The sequence below is a fragment of the Eptatretus burgeri genome, chromosome 2 (genome assembly GCF_056783735.1).
Source record: "Eptatretus burgeri isolate ZD-2024b chromosome 2, Ebu_testis_v1, whole genome shotgun sequence".
NCBI lineage: Eukaryota > Metazoa > Chordata > Myxini > Myxiniformes > Myxinidae > Eptatretus > Eptatretus burgeri.
In genome coordinates this window covers 21,265,764-21,283,962 of record NC_140962.1, presented here as the reverse complement: position 1 = coordinate 21,283,962, position 18,199 = coordinate 21,265,764, and the positions used below count along the sequence as shown (strand labels likewise).

The following is an 18,199-nucleotide window of genomic DNA, read 5'->3' as shown; positions in this document are numbered from 1 at the left end:
TTTATTTTGCCTTGTAAGTTAGTCTCAGACTCCTTGAAAGACAGGTCAAGAACATTTCTGGAACTGAGAGTCAACCATGGTCGGTTCAGGAATACATATATATATATATATATATATATATATATATATATATATATATATATATATGTTGGATACACTGTCGAGGCACGTGTGAGAGCTGATACACGGAACATACAACAACGGGAGCAAGAGACAAGAGGGGTGGGAGAGGAAAGAAAAAAAACGGTGGGGAACAGAGACATGAGGAGATCTGTGCATGGGAAAGGGATGGGGCGGGGTACACGGGGTAAACAACTTTCAGGAAGGAAAACAGGGAATTTGAAGGAGGTGAGTTTGGGGTGGATTTGCGGGGGTAGAAAAGGTCGTAGTTTTGGATGGGGGGGGGAGATAAGAGATGGTGGTGAACAGCTGTTTTGAAGACCTCGAGGGAAGAGTGGGATTGAAGAGAGTGTGTGGGAGTTTGTTCCAAAGGCGGGGAAAAATAGAAACGAAAGAGTGAAGGTGAGCAGCGATTCTTGATTTTGGTAGTTTTACCAGCAGGGGGTTGCTGGCAGACCTTGAGTGCCCTGCGGAAATATGGGGGGGGGGACATATCTCAGACAGAGCAGGGGGGACAAGGCTGGAGAGGAAACGGTAGAAGACAGAAAGACCACTGACCTGCCTGCGATGAGAGAGTGAGAGACCCAAAGACATCCTCATCCCGGGAGATACCAATGATCCGAAATGCCTTGGTTTCCACAGCGTGAAGCCGAGAAAGGTGAGAGGCAGGAGCACCAGCCCAGAGGGGAGAGCAGTGCCCCATCAGGCTGTGGACAAAAGCTGTTTATGTGGTCAGGAGCTCAGGTGGGCCAAGGAAGGACTTTGCACGATGGACGACTGGCTTTAGAGGCCAGCTTGAAAATGTGGCTTTCCCATGAAAGATTATGGCAGGTAATGAGACCCAGAAGCTTGAATGAAAGGACTTATTCAAGAGGATTGTTGAGAAAGTAGATTAGTGGGGGTGCGGGGTGAGGCGGGGTTCCAGACGGTCCTTTCAGAGAGACATAGTGAGAGTGTGAGATTTGTCAGGGTTGAAAGACATGTTTCATGTGTTGGACCAGCTTGTGATTTTATCCAGATCTGCAGAGACTGAAGAAACTGCTGCTTGCCAATCTGAGAGATGATAGATGGTACAGCAGAGAGTGGATGAATCAGTAAAGAGACAAAAGGGATTTTCCACAGAGTGGGAGAGATCATTGATGAAAACCAGAAAAAGAACAGGGCCCAGAACGCTACCTTGAGGAACTCCAGCCTGCACAGGAAGAGGCGATGAGAGAACTCCATTAAGGGCCACATGTTGGCTGCGACAGGAGAGGAAGTCTGTGAGCCATGTGAAGAGATGTCCTTGGATACCAGTGGAAGAGAGTTTCATAAGCAGGGCAGGGTGCCAGACCGTATCGAAGGCACGCGATATTTTGAAGGAGATGGCTCTGATTTCCTGTCTGGCATTGAGGACCTCCATCCATTGATGGGAGAGCAGAAGCAGCATATGCAGGGTAGATTGACCTGGTCTGAAACCAAATTGATGATCGGAAATCAAGCCATTGGAGAAGAGGAAGGATTTCATGTCTGAAGCAATGATGGATTCCATAACCTTGCTGACGATTGGGAATAGGCTGATTGGTCTGTAGTTGAAGGGATCTGTTTTTGCACCTTTTTTATGCAAGGCAGTAATGTTTGCTGATTTCCAAGTACATGGCAGACGACCTTGAGAAAATGAGAGGGTGAATAGAACAGAGTGTGAGCAAGAGCAAAGGAGCAGGTTTTTAGGACACGTGGGCTGATGCCGTCTGGACCGGTTGCAGAATCTGAGTCAAGGTTTGACAGCAAGCTCTCCACCTTGTCAGGAGAAAAGGACACAGAGTCCAGGAACAGCTTGAGTGTGTCTGTGTGAGGTGGGTAGAGAAAGTGTTGAGTTTGGGACACAATATTTAGAAGCAAACACGGAGTTTAGGCATTCAGCTTTTTCACGTGCATTGTCAGCTGTGTGGCCATTTGAGGTAAGGGAGGAGATCTGAAGGAGGGGGAACATCCACCAGAAACAGATTTGATTAGATGCCACCAGGATTTTGAGGAGGGAGAGAGGTTTGAGAGTTCAGACTTGAGATAAGAAAGATGTTGTTTTCTGGCTCTCCTGAGGGGAGATACACACTTGTTCTGAGCTTTGTGGACGGAACTGAGATTTCCTTCAGTTGGATTAACCTTCCATGAGGCAAAGGCAAGTTGTTTCAGGACAACTGCCTCGCCACAAGCTGCAGTGTACCAAGGGCGTGAGGACGGGAAGGACAACTGAGGACGAGAGGGGATAAATATCTGCATGAGAAAGTAAGTTTCTTTTAAATAATTCCCAGTATGAGTTGATATGGGAGGCCAGTCTAGAAGTTTCATGGCTCATTGAAGTCCCTGCCACTCAGCCTGAGTGAAATGCCAAACTCCATTGCAATGAGGTCGTTCTCTAATAACAGCCAGAGAGATGTCTACTTTGACAAGGATGTGGTCAGATGAACCAATTGGAGTGAAAGAAAAACAGCAGATATTTTCAGGGAAATTCAGGGAAAGATATTTTCAGGGAAATCCCTGTCAGGTCAGGTTCGATCTGTGACCTGCTACAGGTACCATGTAAACCTGTACTCACCTGTTCCATGTTCGGGTTGTCGGCGCCGAAACCGTCTCCCCCACCAGGTTTTCTGGTGAGGAGGGTGTTTGGATATGGACACCCAGCAGGATTAAAAACAAAACCTGTCAAAGGGCGGAGGAGCTCCTTGTGAGCAAACGGCCATCCATATCTAGTGCCCAACTGTGTCTGCGGACGTCCTCCTGCAGTTGGGTTACTTTTTTATTAGGAGGTTGGTGGCAGGATTTGCACTCCGGCCACCGTAAAACCCTTCATTCCGCAAAACGCAAAAACGCAAAAAAATCTGAAAACCTACTCCATGGGAGTACCTCCTGTGCAGATTCCCTTCGCAGGGCAGCTCACCGGATGACAGGATTGGGGCAAAGCCTTCGGGACCCCCAATCTTTGATGACAGGAGGGAAACCACGGGGTAACATCCCTGGGTCAGATTGCGGGAGAGTGTGTCGGAGTGGTGCCGAGGTGTCGTCCACCAGACGGCGGTTTCCTTGGGTTAACCTGAGGCGGTCCCTTTGGGTGGGTGCTTGGAATGTCCTATCCCTAAGAGAGGATGATCACCTGTCTCTGTTATCATCTGAGCTCAAGCGTTTGGACATCGGGATTGCAGCTCTCTCTGAGGTTCGGAGACCGGATTGCGGCGAGATAATGGTGGATGGTTACACCTACTATTGGTCTGGTCGCTCTGATGGTTACCATATCCAAGGAGTTGCTGTAGCTATGTTCAATAAGCTGACCCCAATGATAATTGAGGTAACACCGGTCAACGAGCGTATTATGAGATTAAGGATTCGTCACTCCTTAGGTGTCATTTCCCTGGTCTCTGTTTATGCTCCGACTGAGGCGAGTGATCTCACCGTGAAGGATGCATTCTATGCCACACTCGAGTCTGTGGTTGATCAGTGCCCCAGACGAGATACACTTCTAGTCTTGGGGGATTTCAGTGCATCGACTGGAACTGATAGGGATGGTTATGAGGTGTGTGTTGGTCCCCATGGGTCAGGAACGATGAACCAGAATAGCACTAAGTTCCTTGACTTTGCAAGAAGTCATGGACTTAGGGTGGCTGGTTCATGGTTTCAGCGCCCACAAGCTCATCGCTGGACTTGGTATTTCAACGCTGGCGGTGTGGCAAAGGAGATTGACCATGTCCTCATTGATGGTCGTTGGAGGATGATCCAGAACTGCAGGGTCTACCGGAGTGCTCAGTTCCTGAATACTGACCACAGGCTTGTTGTAGCAACTCAAAAGCTGCACCTTAAATCCTGGAGAATGGTACCATCCCAGCCTAGGCTGGATGTTACCAAGCTCAGGGATGAGAGAGTAGCTGAGGAGTTTGCGAACAGGCTGAGTGGACACTTGGGGGGTCTGGGTGCTTTGGGGGGTCCTGAAGAGTTGTGGAGCGCCTTCAAGACCACCGTCCTTGATGTTGCCGGTGGATGCCTTGGAGCTCAACGCAGGGCAAAGAAGAATTTTGTGTCTCAAGGGACACTGGATACCATTGACCAGAGTCGCAGGGCCAGGCTGAATGGCAGAGCTGAGCTGTTCAGGGAGCTGAGGTGTAAAACTGTACGTGCACTGAGGGTGGACAAGGAGGCCTATGTGTGAGGAATCTGTGAGGGGGTAGAGCATCACCTGTGGACAGGTGATTCTCGTCCCGTTTACAGGGGAATTCGCGCATTGCGTTCATCCAAGCCCATCCCTCGGAGCACTGCAGTTCGAGCAGAGAGTGGTAGGCTCTTGACAGAGGAGTCTGAAGTGAAGGCCCGCTGGGCCGGTTACTTTGAGCGGTTGTACCAGGCTGATCCCCCAGCTGTCGAGTTGGACATCAAGGGTGTTACAATCCCTGTTGCTGATCCTCGAATCAACTGTGGTCCACCTTCGCTTGTGGAAACACGGGCTGTGGTGAACCAGTTGAAACGGGGCAAAGCTCCAGGGATCTGTGGCATCCATGCCGAACTTCTCAAGGCTGGTGGAAATGCTGCACTCGTGTCGTTACATGCAGTTTTGTGCACTGCCTGGAACACAGGCATCATCCCAACTGACTGGAAGAGGGGCCTTGTTGTCCCTCTCTAGAAAGGGAAGGGTGATCGCCAAGACTGCAACAACTACCGAGGGGTGACGCTGCTCTCAGTGCCGGGCAAGGTCTTTGCTCGGATAATTCTTGATAGGGTTCGCCACCATCTGCTTGAGCACCAGCGTCCAGAGCAGTCAGGCTTTACACCAAAGAGGTCAACGATTGACCGTATCCTTGCTCTTCGTGTCCTCACCGAACGCAGATGAGAGTTTCGGCAGGGGCTGCTTGCAGCCTATGTTGATCTCTGTAAAGCGTTCGATTCAGTGAATCGGGATGTCCTCTGGAGGATTCTTGGTCTTCGTGGGGTGCCACCAAAACTGATCGATCTGATGTCTGAACTCTACTCTGGTACTGAGAGTGCTGTGAAGTGTGGTGGTACCATCTCTGACTTATTTCCAGTTGTTACTGGAGTTCGTCAGGGATGTGTACTTGCCCCCACACTTTTCAGCACTTGTATGGACTGGATTTTAGGGAGGATGTCGGAGAGATCAAGTTGCGGTGCATCATTTGGGAATGTCAAGATCTCGGACCTTGATTTTGCAGATGATGCAGTCATCTTTGCGGAGACTTTAGACATCATCTTGGGGGCCCTCGAGGTGCTGAATGAGGAGTCGGAGCCGTTGGGATTACGGGTTTCTTGGGTCAAAACTAAGATCCAGGCTTTCGGTGACATCTTGGATGCTGCTGTCCTGTCTGTTTCTGTTTGTGGTGAGGATGTTGAGGTCGTGGAGAGATTCACTTACCTTGGCAGTGATATTCATGTCTCCGCTGGCTGCGAGTCAGAGGTCAATAGACATCTGGGTCAGGCCTGGGGAGTCATGGATTCACTGGATCATGGGGTGTGGCGCTGCCGGTACCTGTGCGGGAGGACGAAAGTCCGAGTCTTCAGGTCCTTGGTACTTCCAGTCTTGCTCTATGGGTGCGAGACTTGGACTCTGACCAAGGATCTGAGACGGAGACTTAATTCTTTTGGTACCAGGTCTCTCCGGAGAATCTTTGGCTATCGCTGGTCGGATTTTGTGTCCAACGAGCGGTTGCTGAGAGAGACTCGGATGAGATTTGTTACCTGCATGGTCTGTGAGCGTCAGTTGCGGCTGTATGGACATGTGGCTCGTTTTCCTGACGCTGATCCTGCTCACCAGATTCTCTCAGCGAGGGAGCAGATCCGACTCTCATGAGTGGAGGAGGCCAGTGGGCCGACCACGTGCCTCATGGTTGCAACAGGTTGACCATCATCTCAAATAGATGGGGATGGGCCTGGCATCTGCCTCGGGGATGGCCAGACGGAGGCCCCTGGAGTACCGGCGGAAAGTGGACGCAGCGACGCGCTGTTCTGGCACATGCTCCCATACCTGACCTAAATTGGTCAAAATCAGATTCAGAAGAGATGGAGTACCATTGGTTGAGATCCGCGTTGAGAAGTTGACCGATTGAGTCACAGAAAGCTTTTGCTGAAGTGCCATGACAGGTGAGAGAGGTACCCACACCCAGCGAACTGGCATGATGACAATTGAAGTCACCACATGTGAGGAAGAGAGAGTTGGTATGAGAGGATCGACGTTGGTCCATGTTTTCAGAGAGCAAGATGTAAATGGAGTCATCACTGTTTGGTGGACGGTACAACACACTTATAAACATGAGGTTGGAGTGGAGGGCAGCCGTAGCCAGAGGTATTCCTGGGGGTGTGGTGTGTGTGTGTGTGTGTGGGGGGGGGGGAGAGGGCAGTGCATGGTGAGTGAGGAATAGATGGTTCATGAAGAGAGCAGCTTTGCCATGAGGCTCAGGTTTGTCATAGAGTTGGGAGAGCTTAGGGAGAGTTGAGTAAGAACTGTGAGGGGGGAGAGTTGAGGGAGAAGGGTGAGGGGAGAGTTAAGGGAGAAGGATGAGGGGGAGAGTTGAGGGAGAAGGATGAGGGGGAGAGTTGAGGGAGAAGGGTGAGGGGAGAGTTAAGGGAGAAGGATGAGGGGAGAGTTGAGGGAGAAGGATGAGGGGGAGAGTTGAGGGAGAAGGGTGAGGGGAGAGTTGAGCGAGAAGGGTGAGAGGGGAGAGTTGAGGGAGAAGGGTGAGGGGGGAGAGTTGAGGGAGAACGGTGAGGGGGAGAGTTGAGGGAGAACGGTGAGGGGGGAGAGTCAAGGGAGAAGGATGAGGGGGAGACTTAAGCGAGAAGGGTGAGGGGGGAGAGTTGAGGAAGAAGGGTGAGGGGGGAGTTTTTGAAAAAGGTGAGAGGGAAGCTTGGAGGGAGAAGAGTGTGAAGGTTGCTTTGAGAGGGAGGGGAGACTATGAGAGTCACAGCCAAAGTTCAGGAGGGCGATGGGAGAGGTTGGGAGAGGGGAAGGAAGAGACTTGGTTGAGGTATGGTGAAGTAGGGAGTGGGCAGGGGGAGGTTGAGGTTTTGAGTGGTTGGGAGAGGGGGAGGTGTGCTGAGAGGAAGGAAGGACCATGTTTGTGGTGAGGAGTGCACTGATTGAGTGAGATATCTGTTCGATGAGAATGGAGCCCACAGATGTTAGAACACCACACACTTTGGCACAACAGAGGAGGAGCTGATACTGAAGGAGAAGACAGTGAAGAGGTGCCAAGAGTGGAAGTAGAATGAGGGCAAGATGGGAGGGGTAAGGAGAGGGGATGACAGGTGAGGGGTTAGGAGGAGGCAGATTTACGGAGTCGGGGTGAATTGGCACTGAAGTTGGGGGAAAAAAAGGACGATTGATGGAACACGAACCTACATTGCAAACTGGGATTGAAATTTTTTTTGAGTCAGAGATGCGATTAAAGACTTTACGTTCAGGATGCGATAAAAGAGAATCAAGGAAATGGAGAAAAGAAACAGTGGGACTTTTTAGACACGGGATGAAGGAAAGGTCGAATTAAAAAGTCCTTTGAAGAAGAAGAAGAAGAAGAGTGGTGGATTATGATTCAATACCGAGAACCACACCTGTGAAAGAGGAAGTTGTCACATTTTGAGGGACCTTTTTAAAATATATTTTTTGATAAAAATTACATAAGATTAGGAAAAGGAAAGGTTGAAGAAAAAATTGTGAAGGTGTATGGTGAATCTGGGCCAGTAAAAGTAGTAGTTGGTTGATCATCAGAAGAAGGAGGAAGAAGAGTCGGTACAGGAAGTCACGTGGTTTCGTGGGGTATAATGTGAGGTAAAATGTTTGTTTGTTGTATTTTTTTGATATTTTGAGACATGAAACAGAGGGGAGAGTTGAGAAGGATAGAAGGAGGGTGGAGGGAAAAGTGGAGAAAGTAAAAACTGATCGTAGTAAGGAGAAAATACAATAAACACGATCATGCACATCGACAGGAAGAAGGGTAGACCTCAAGGAAACCCGACATGAAAAGACGACAAAAACTCCACTATTATAACAAGTTTGAACACAAGACCGAACTAGAAACACACAGACAACAAAATGACAGTAAACACGTGACAAAAACGACCCGAAAACTTATCTTTGAGAAAGTCGGCAGAGACCCTGAAGAAGAACCGCCACCATCGCTCAAGAACCGGAACCGGAAGTTCCTTTTCCAACATTAATATCACTAATGGAGCATGTGCTCGCATTTTAAAAAGCATGTGTCATCTATCTATAATTCCAGCAATCTCTGTGTGTCTGTCTGTCTGTCTGTCTGTGACCGCTGTTTCTCGACGACCGCCGGTCCGATCTTATTGAAACTTGCCAGGAATATTTCTGGGGCCCCGCGGATGTGCTTTTCAAGGTTTGATATTAATCGGACGAGCGGTTCCTAAGTTACGGCCATTTATCTGTCGACCAATGACAGGACACGGTGCTATGACATCACGAATGACGTCACAATTAATGTTTGTTTATTTATTTATTATTATTTCTTTTGCACGATTGAAACATGCCAGGAATATTGCTGGGGACACGCGGATGTGCCTTTTCGAGGTTTGAGAGAGAGAGAGAGAGGCTGCACATACTGGCACTCACCTACGGGCCGTACTAGTTACTAATGAGCACAGGAAGACATGAAGAAACAGAGTGACTGCTCCATTGTAGGGTGCTTTAGCTTAGAGCAGGAATTTGGAATTTGGCCAACATGCCCGCAGATAATGGTCTCTCCTCTTGCGAAACACTGTGGGATATCCAGCTTAACATTTCTCAAAGGATAGTGCACTCATTGATGAAATTCCATGCCTGTCAAGCACAGAGATGACAGTTTATAGTTGGGTCAGCAATCAAACCCACACTAGACGTCTCACAATCGAGTATGCTACCTCTGAGGTATGCGCCGCCAGCAAGGCAATATTTCTCAGTCTGTATATTTAATGTTGGGTTTATTGTGAAGATAGGCAGAAACATGATGACCATCTTCACAAAATCGACCTGGGGATTTAAGAACTAGTTTGCGAAAATGATGGTGCAGAATTAGATCCTATCATGCCTATGACTTCTTCAAAAATTGTTTTTTTTATGAATGGAAATTGTTGAAAAATCAAATTTTATGGAGGGTGAAATTCCAAAGGTGAGTTGTTTGCTTGGACCACTGTTCAAATGTGGTTTGGTGGATTTGCAAAAGTTTCTAATTAATAGTTGTGTCTGATGGGCATTTAAAACTTATGACTTTCCTCAGTAATATAACGAGTTGAAAAAAAAGGACTTGTCAAAAGAGAGCTATGAGCTACAACCAGCTGTAAAGAGGGAAGCAGAACAGAGGGGTGTGTGTGTGTGTGTGTGTGTGTGTGTGTGTGTGTGTGTGTGTGTGTGTGTGTGTGTGTGTGTGTGTGTGTGTGTGTGTGTGTGTGTGTGTGTGTGTGTGTGTGTGTGTGTGTGTGTGTGTGTGTGTGTGAGAGAGACAGAGAGAGACAGAGAGAGAGAGAGAGACAGAGAGAGAGAGACAGAGAGAGACAGAGACAGAGACGTCAGGTGGGGGGGGGGGAAAGAAGGTGAAAGGGGAGGAGAAGAAGAGGAGGGAGAAAAGGGGAGAGACACTTAGAGAGAGAGGGACTAAGACAAAGACACCAACTCATAGAAAGACATGAAATGAAAAGAGAGATTGAAACGAATTAATGTGAAATAATTTTTAAAAAAGAATGGACAAGCACAGGAAACGAAGAAAGGGGACAGAATGAAGAGTCGTAATATAAAGGGAGGAGAGCGATAGAGAAGGAGGAGAAGGAGTGGGGTTAAAGAGGGAGGGAGGGATGGAATGGGATTGAGGAGGGGGCATGTTGGAGAGGTGGGTAGTTGGCAGGCCCTGGCCCTGCATGCCTTCACTGTAGGCTGGTGGCTATGCGGCTGCAGAGTGAGCGACGCATTATTTGGAAGCCAAGCCAATTGGCTTTCTTTGACTGGAATGTGGCTAGCACAGAATTCTGGATAGAAACACCAAGCAAGGAGAAGTCAGCAAGAACGACGAGGATGAGTGGGCAGCAGAAATGAGTTGTCAAGCAAAGCAATGGTGCAGATGAAAGCAATGGAATGATACGTGGAGCTCGACTGAGTGGCGAGGAGGTACGAGTTGCAGCATGCAAGAACAGGCCGCTCGTACGAAATGAGAAGCAACACAGAGAGATGAAATAGAGGAAGCAACACAAAGGAACGGGGATTCTTCTGAGAGAACAATGAATACTGACCAGTGGAAATGTGAAGCCGTACAATGAAATGAAGATTTAAAGCAACGGATAATGAAGAAGAACAAAGTGATCATTTCGTACCCTGGGGTTTGATTTGATATCTACTGCATCTCCTGCTTGGCAGTTCAATCCACGTGAGTTCTACTTTGGCCTGAGTAGCTATAGTCTATGAGCAGCTAGTTGGAAAACCGGGAGTGGAGGCTATCAGGTCGTCAAGGTCAGCTGGTCGGGGTCGTGAGGGCCATAAAGTCGTCAAGGTCAGCTGGCCGAGGTCGCTGGGATCATGAGAAAAGTTTGGCCTCCAATGGAATTCAACCCACACTTTCTCCTCTCTGTTAGACTAGAGAGTGGGATAAGCAAGGTCAGGGGGTGAAAGGTCATGGTGACCTCCCTGGCATAGGCATAAAGGGGTGAAGGATCGTAGGAGTGAAGGAAATATCTGTAAAGTGCTTGTTCCCTCATGCCTTTCCCTGTTCTATAGATTCCTCTTTTCATTGTATATTTTTATTTTATCATTTCATTTGTTCTGTGAACCATTAGAGAGAAACTGTGAAATGAGAGAAAGTAATACAGAGACATATTCAACGAAACAGATATCTGCCTAAGATACTACCATAGCCCACCCTTTAGTGTGCGTAACATGTGATAAAAAAGCTGAAATCAACAATCAGTCTTTGGTAGCTGTTTCAGGCTAGAGCTATTTCCACAAGACAAAATTGTTGCTGCCAGACTTATGCAATCATCACTGAATACCTACTATATATATATATATATATATATATATATATATATATATATATATATATATATATATATATATATATATATATATATACACAGAGAGAGAGAGAAAGACAGACAATGACTAACTTGTACTTCGCTTATTGCAAAATGAAGAAACAGACTGGCGGACACATTGCGCTCTCGGCCTGTCTTTTAACCTTTGTCAGCTTTTTGACAATCTATGGTGAAGCATTCTAAATATTTGCCACAACTTCTGGATTCAGGCCAACCTGTAGCAAATGTATTTTAATTCGCCTTTACATTGTTACCATGCATGAATGTTAATGTCAGCTTCCTACTGGTAAAGAGCTTACAGCATCTAGCCAATGGCAAAGCTATTTGCTGTACAAACCCTATCCTTCATATTGTGACTCATAATTGGTTCAATTAGCAGTGCTAGCACATCACTGCACTGTGTACACGTCCAAGGGTGACCAGCCTACACATCGGATCAGCTATGGCCGTTGATAGCCTTTCATTTGCAGTGCAACAATGAGTAATTGCGTGACAAATCTGAATTAATGATGTAATTCCTCACTAATATAGCATTCTTACAGGTAGCCTTCCTTGTTCATGGAGTAAAAAAAGAACCTCCCAATTTTGCCAAATCCGATTTCCCACCAAAGCATTGATATGGAAATTGGGGTCAAGGGTCATGTAAGTTCCCACGGTGCCAAGGACTACAGGATTAGTGGGCAGCTGGTCAGGATTACGGAAGTAGGACCTATGATTTTCTGGCTGAAATGACAGCACAGACACCTTGATTGTACTGTGTGCTCGGCCTGTTAAGTAGTATGTTGCAAAGTATGTATAAGCTAGAAAATATTGAAAGTTTCTAAAATCTAACTGGAAAGCTGCGATAACTCACCTTTAAACATGTATGTGCAAAGATTTATTGACAACTATGTTGTGGAAGGGGAAATTTTCTCAACCAAATGTTGACAGGTACGCTAACTGCCATGATGTAGGTAAGGTGAAGTGACATTACAGGTGTGTGCCCTTTTTCAAAGCAAGAAAGCTTTGTCTGAAGAAGGGCACACCACCTGAAACGTTTATACATTTATTTATGGAGAAAATCGTTGTCCTTATTAGACAATACTGTGGAAAGACTGGTTTACGCCGTGCGAAACAATTTGGATAGTGTTACAAAAATTAAAAACAGCAAAACTCCAATCATCTACAAAACTGAAAACAAAATTTCAAACCCAGACAGGTAACCATAAAATTTGTCATCAATCATGTACCATGCACTATACAGAGCATCAGTTCTCTTGACTGGGGGTACAGTCCTGGTCAGGTCACAACTCCAACACAGGAATTTAGTACAGGAATTTGTAAGGTGATCAGGGTGCCGGCGATAGCTCACCTACTCTTCACAAAGGACACCGTGGGATCTTTAATGTCCACCAATGCTGGCAGGCGGGAGGCCCAGTTTAAGGTCCATCCGAGAGACGGCACACACATTGATGAATTACCTTGCCTGTGAATCACAAGGATGGTAGTTTCGAGCTGGTTTGTGGATTCGAACCTTGGCTAGATGGCTTAGAGGCAAGCGTGCATATCTCGAGGCCATCGTTGTTCGAGGCGGTTCAAAAAGTTCTCCGTCTTCCAATCTTTTTGAAACCCCTTCGCTTATCAATTATTGACAATAGAGCTGACAAAGTTAAATGAACATAATCTGGCATTGTTACAAAAGCTCAACTGGTGTCACTTCCTTCTTGTCACTTTGTGTTAAAGACCCACAGGGGAACTTGGAACAAATGGAGGAGATGATTGGTCAATGAGGAGCTTTTTTGAAGCTAAGGTGGTTTTCAAGCCTAAATGCACATGGAGAAGATACGTCAAGCTGTTGGAGGGCATTGTCTTGAATTTGAAGAGCAAACTCGACACTGTGTAATTTAAAGATTTTATATCAACAGTGGAAAATGTACTGCTGACCACAATGATAATTTCCCACAGGAATGAATGGTACTCAGAGCAGATGAGAGAACATGAAAACCAGTGGTTTGCTGCGTCCAATATTCGTAATCATATAAACTTAATGATCTGGCTCCTTCCACATCAAACTTCCAAAATAACAACATGAGAAAGGGATTTAAATTAATGTGGTCTAAGTTACTCCTTCATTACCTCCGCCACCGAAGGTGAAGGAGGTTGTGTTTTCACCCCTTTCTGTCTGTCTGTTTGTTTGATTATGTTTGTCTGTGTGCAGGATATCTCAAAAACGTTTTGGACGGATCCAGATGAAATTTTGTGGACAGGTTGGGTTTGTGACAAGGACGAACTGATTAGATTTTGGTGAAGATCCGGATCCGGATCTGACTACTAGAATTTTTAAAGTGATTCTTCATCATTGTGAGATATGGCTAAACCGATATATAGCATGATATCTCAAAAAGTTGTGGATGGATTCGGACGAAACCATGTTGGGTGTGTGACAAGGAAGAAGTGATTCAATTTTGGTGAAGATCCAGATCTGATAATTTTTAAAGTGATTCGTCACCATTGAGAGAAAGGACCAAAAACGATATTTAGCATGATATTTCAAAACTTTATTGGGTTCAATATGTTCTCGTGGATCAGGCATTGCGTGGCGGAGGTATGCGCTCTACCGAGTGCCCTTCTCGTTCTTAATGAAAGCAGCAAAAACAGCATCGGGATGGAAACAATGGAAGAATCAATTTAATGGGTCAGATTTTGACTTTGACTCGAGACATCATGGAGGACCTAAATGAAGGCTTCAGTGGAGTCCACATACTAAAAGTGATGACACCAACAAAAATAATATTAATAACTAACAAGTACAGGCAGCATTTCTGGCTTCCAAGCGATTTTTTTAAATACAAGCAAAAAAGATTGTCATGATTAAGGGATGAAATTTCATCAAAGATGAAGGTCAGTGGTGATACCTTTGCCAAGGTACTTAATCAGCATTATGCTATTTTTGTACTGTCTGCCGTTATTATCTTCGCACCAAGGGAGAGAATTTCAGGAAAAAGACAGGCAAACTCTTCATTCTGGCATCCAACAACACACACACACACACACACACACACACACACACACACACACACACACACACACACACACACACACACACACACACACACACACACACACACACACACACATACACATCGAAACATGTGGAGTGTGACGAGCACTCCCCTGATCCCCATTAGACATAGTCCTCCACCAAAGCATCACCTCCAATGCGGAGTCCTTGGACCGGTGACTGTCAAAGAGACAAAGATCACATGGTCAACATCAGTTAAACATCAAACGGAGCCCCCTATTCCAGATTTCGGGCTTATTTGCCCTCATCAGGATGACGTCCCAATAAATATCTGACCAATGATGACTACATTAGTCGCTTAAACATCATACACACCTGATTGTTATGGGTGCTTCTGGTTGTGGTTGTCCGCAGTCCAAAACAAGTCTCCCAACTTACGACTTCTTTGCCCTCACCTTCAACTATTTGGTCCCTGACAGCCAAACAGCTCTTTTGCTGTACACCCACCGGGGAGGGTCTCCTCAACATCCAGCCTCTCTCAGCCTCATCCGGGTTGCCAGGGGGTCTCCTTACCACTGGTCGCCCAATCAAACCTCCCCTCCGATGGGTCCCCATTTCCAGACACCACCGGCTGCCAGGGGCAAACTACCTCACGGGGAGCAGCAGTCACCGCTCCTCCAGAGCTTGATCCATTCCTCCGGACACACATAGCTTCCCCACCCACACAATCCAACATCTATTTTCTTCCCCTGTTGCCATTCAATTCCCAAACATTGCATTGCAAAAATAGTGATCATATTCCTACTCTGCCATGGCCTGCATCCATGTTATAATTTGCATTCATTCTGCAAATACAATTAAATTATTTACGCATGACAGACATCAACACCATCGGGCAATTCTGGTTTCCAACTTGATCGCTTTACCGAACGTTGAGTCACACTCGCCCGCTCCCATCATAATTACCCATGTCCTAATTTCTCGCAAAACTGAACCCTTGGGGCAAGTTAGCATCATGGCACCTTCGCCGAAGTGCAAGTTGTCACAAGTTGATCAGGTCCAAGAGTGTCATCCCATCCACCCTTTCTAGTTTCCTTCGCACCCTTCAAATCCACCCCTCTTGATTCGTTGTTTTCCATCTCCCTGGATTCCATGCTTTTTTTGTTCTTCTTATTCTGCTTATTATTCCAAAATCTTGTAGAACACCCTGGCTCATGATTGGGTGCTGTGGAGACTTCAAGCACAACCTCAATGATGAGATGTCAGAGAATCAGATCAGCCACAGGAAGTGTCTTCAAACATTCTTGTGAGAGGCAGTACGATCGATGCTTGCACCCCCCTCCAGGGTCTGGAAGACCCAAGTTTCTCTCATCCACTTCCAGTAGCCTGTGTCCTCCTCCAGGATCTGGTAAACCCAAGGTTCTCTCATCTACTCTCAGAAACCGACATCCTCCTCCAGGATCTGCTTGATCTAAGGTTCTCTCATGCACTCCAAAGCAATGCCTTTATCCTCCTCCGGGATCTGGGAGATCGAAAGTTCTCTCATCTACTCCCATCATCTGACCCTGGGCTGTTATGCTCGTCTGCTCGACCACTTGTGATGAGAGTTGGAGTGAGTTGAGATGTGTTCTGGGCTCGTGCAACTCTTTGTTTCTCTTTCATCTTCCCATACCGCCATTTACTTGCCCGCACTTTCTTATCGGCTCGGTGAGCCATTGATGTGCTTGTTTGGCTTGCTGTTGGTGCAGCCCACCCAACTCAGCTTGCAGGGTTAGGACGTCGGCTTGCACATGCTTCCAACAGCTGCGATCGCTGTCAGACTCAGCTTCGAGCTCACGCACTCTCTCCCGAAGACTTTTCACCACTTTCTGGGTTTTGCTCTTGAATGACTGCAGTTCAGTACACAATGCTCTGTTCTACTGGTGGAAGCTCTCTGTCAGCAGATCTTTTACATCGGGTCCTTCTGTAATGCTGGGTCCTTGAATGGACAAAGGATGTGGTCTGGTTCCGGTTCAAGTTCTGGCTCTTCCTCACCTGAAATCACCACTACTGGACTCACATGCCCAGCCAGCGTAGATGCCCTCATTTCCGGCCCCTGCTCCCCATCACACCACAGTTGCACCTCCGTGGGACGGGAGACTCAGAGACTCAGATCTGGTATGAACTAGGTGAGAGGTGCCAGATGACACTGTCCAGCCTGTGTCATGGAGATAGCATGCAATAGATCCAAAGTTGCAAAAACTGCTTCAAAAGGGCTGAACTCACTGTCCATATAGTCGAACAGCTCCACTGTCAGCTGAAAAATGGCACCAATGCCACTCTCTCCCGCAGCGCCAAGCTCCTCGTCCGCCACCGCCAAGCCACGTGGAAAAGCTGGCAACCCAATGTGTAAGTCAACTTTCTTTATGATCAACATGATGTTGATGGCCACAAATCAACCACAACGGTCATGACGGTGGTTCCACACGCGACCAAGCTCCCCCAGCCGAGCAACTGTAAGCGAGGAATCCTGTTGAACATTGCGGTATCCATCACGCAAAAGCTTGTGGAGCAAATTGCAGAACTTCCAGATGAGAACAGAGTTGCTGGAAAGGAAGAAAGTGCCTGCGACATTCCAGAAGGTGTTGGCACCTTGTTCTCGGTGAGTGCCCAAGACGCAAATACGGACCTGTTTCTCTTCCAAGCCTGCACTTGACTCACTCTGGCCTAATTCAAGATGAGCCTCCAGCTCAAGCAACAGGAAGTCACAGCTACTGCAACTCTCTTCCTCAACACATCCTTCTTGGGATTGCTCCAATCCTGACTCAACACAACAAACTTCAAGACTTGCCTTCCTGGAAGTGCCAAGTTCAGGAAGATCACTTTCCTCACCCAGCACCTTCACAACTTCAATGTCATTTTCCTTCGCAGTATCCAATGTGTCCTTCCCTACTGTATAATCATCAACAAGCATTTCTGTAGATCCACTCTCAATTACATCTGTACGATCTGCATTACAACAGCGAGAAGCACCAGACTCTTCATAACCTTCTGCCTTTGGCATCACCTCCACACGATTCATAAACAGTGAGTAATCGGCCTTCACAACTACTATCCAAATCTGAATTCTGGGATTGGTTCTGCAAATACATTTCAAAAACATCACTTTCGCACTGGTCCGTTTGACAAGCATCCTGTTCTTCCTCTTGAGATCCATCTGTGACTGTTAAACTGCCTTGCACTTTGTCAAATTGGCCAATTCTCTCTCCAGAATTTACATCAGCAAGCTCACCTTCGATTGTTTCAGAATCAGCCACTTGCTCGGTACTTGGCATGTCAATGTCACTGTCGCTGTCCTCCACTACATGACCTGCAAATGGTTCAAACACTGGCTCTGCCAAATCTGCTTGACCCTGTTCAGTAATATCCCCAATGTCAAAGTGCTGCAAGTCCAGTTTAACTTCATTCGAATCAGTCAGCCAAAGCATGGTCTCGACAGAACCATCAACGTCACCATTGAGACTAACATAAACTTTTCGTTCTATCACCTCTCCCTTGATGGTATTGCCCCAAGTGTTCAGCCGCTGCTGTAATGTTCCATCCATCCATTCCCCAATCAATTGTGGCTCCCACAAGCCTTTATCAGGTAACACCCACTCTTGTTTTGTTACACCGGCCCCCAACTTCTTCACCTCTTCAGTCAAACCACCACCCTGGCGCTTTCAAAACCCCAATTCCTCTTCCTGCCGTTGCATTATGGTATCCACACAGGTGTGATAGCCCTCCAAATCCTCATTTAGGTTGTCAATTATTTTATTTGTTGACTTTTCTTCTTTCAACTTTTCTACCACTCCGACCACCTGGATCTGACCCTCCTCTATTTTTCCTATTATTTACTTCTGTTGTTGATGTAATTCTGATGCCATTCTTTTCTCTCTTTATTTCAAATTAAGTCTTCAATTCCGTTTTAAATTTTCCCCGTCTGCCCTCCATTCTTTCCTCTATTCCATCAATTTGTGCCCCCAGTTCCTGTGTTATTCCCTTCTTGATTTT

The 18,199-nt window shown here is 46.7% G+C and overlaps 1 protein-coding gene and 1 pseudogene across 21 annotated transcripts in view; one reads left to right on the top strand and one right to left on the bottom strand.

Annotated features, from left to right (window-relative positions):
* Positions 1–18,199, top strand: part of LOC147031555 (uncharacterized) — a 93,648-nt gene that overhangs the window by 18,349 nt on the left and 57,100 nt on the right. For 2 of the 21 annotated variants that reach the window (XR_015053482.1, XM_085865112.1), the window contains exon 1: positions 9,984–10,502. The exons of 15 other annotated variants lie outside the window; for them this stretch is intronic. The gene's annotated coding sequence lies outside the window, so the exon portion shown is untranslated. Of the gene's footprint in view, positions 1–9,975; positions 10,503–18,199 lie in introns of those variants that run through there. 4 more of the 21 variants (XR_015053527.1, XR_015053537.1, XR_015053463.1 and 1 more) reach the window with 4 other exon arrangements.
* Positions 15,710–17,120, bottom strand: LOC147031556 (huntingtin-interacting protein 1-like; annotated as a pseudogene).